Here is a 1,600-nt window from a genome sequence, read left to right on the forward strand (position 1 = left end):
GTTGGGAAAACTTGGAGCCTAATTGTTGGAGGTTGTTGTCAGTGTTACTCCACTGCAGTGTACAATAGTTGCGTTACATTTCTCGCTGCTTTCCAAACCTTGTTCCCTCTGTGCAAATGTGTGACCTGCCTGCACACAGCTGGGCAAAATTGTGCTTATGTACTCTTTAATAGGACGCACTTATCACTGTTGGATTGAGTTTGTTTACGTCTGTTGGTGGTAGACTAGCCCACAGCCTGCCTGTGCCATAACCAATCGGAGGAGAGCCCTTCTAACCAATCAGAGGCGAAAAAGAGGCGGTACTTGCCCCTACCATCCGACGAGAAAAACATTCGCACCCCGCTCCCTCGCCTCCCGGGTTTTTTCGGGAGGAGCACGAGGGGGTATTGTCTCTCCCCATCTGTCACGTGCTTTCTGTGTGTTCCTCTCGGCCACGGGGGACGCGGCCCGTGTGGTTGGTATAGCAGTGAAGCAGGGCCCACGGGGCCCCGCGTTCCAGGGGGCCCATGCGGGCGGCCGACCGACGTTTCATTCACGTTTTAAAAAACGTCGCCTCTCGAAAGGCGACGCTCCTCATATCAACGTCGATGTTTGTTGTTGTTTGTTGTTTGTTGTTGTGGTTGTGTTTCCCTTCAGACGGCCTCGTGCGTGACCGCCAGCAATCACGCGGGATGCGTTCACGCATAACACCGCTACTCCGGACGCCCTCAATTCAGACGTTCCCTTTGAATGAAGCAGTAAAGAGTGGGCCCCGCCTTATCTTAAAGGCTGTCTATTCCGCTGTATTTGTTATTTGTGTCCCGTTTTAGTATTTTCGATTCTTTTCACAAGTGAAAGTTGTTTGCTCGAAGCGTTTTCCAGTGTCACGGCCAGTCACTGCGAACACCGAAGTTAACGTGTACACTTCGTCTCGTCGGTGACGTCACGGGGAATGCTCGGAACTTGTTTTGGTGGCGCCACTGTTGAGGATCAAAAGAGAGAGAGAGTTGAGTTAAATCTCCTCTCATCGCTCTCCTCTCTCTCCTCCCCCCCTCTCCTCTCTTCTCTCCTCTCCTCTCTCATCTCTCCCTCTCTCTCTCTCCTCTCTCTCTCCTCTCTCTCCCCCTCTCTCCCTCTCTCTCTCTCTCTCTCTCCCCCCCTCTCGCTCTCTCTCTCTCTCTCTCTCGCTCTCTCTCTCTCTCCCCCTCTCCCTCTCTCTCTCTCTCTCTCTGGCATGTGGAGGCCTAATAGAATCAAAGGCATTTCTCGTGTGCAGCGGTGGCGGTGGTGAGGAGGTTTGTTTAAGGCGCTGTCATAGCGAGCTGTCAGCTCCACTGGAACACTGCAGCCTCGACAGGAGGCTGGGAGCACCACACACACACACACACACACGCACACACGCTCACACACACACACACCACACACACGCAGTCTCACACACAGACACACACTCACACACAGACACACACAGACACACAGACACACACAGACACACACTCACACACAGACACACACTCACACACAGACACTCACACACAGACACACACTCACACACACACACACACTCACACACACACACAACACACACACACACACAGACACACACACACACACACACACA

The sequence above is a fragment of the Micromesistius poutassou genome, assembly GCF_964030765.1.
Source record: "Micromesistius poutassou genome assembly, chromosome: 24".
NCBI classification, from domain to species: domain Eukaryota; kingdom Metazoa; phylum Chordata; class Actinopteri; order Gadiformes; family Gadidae; genus Micromesistius; species Micromesistius poutassou.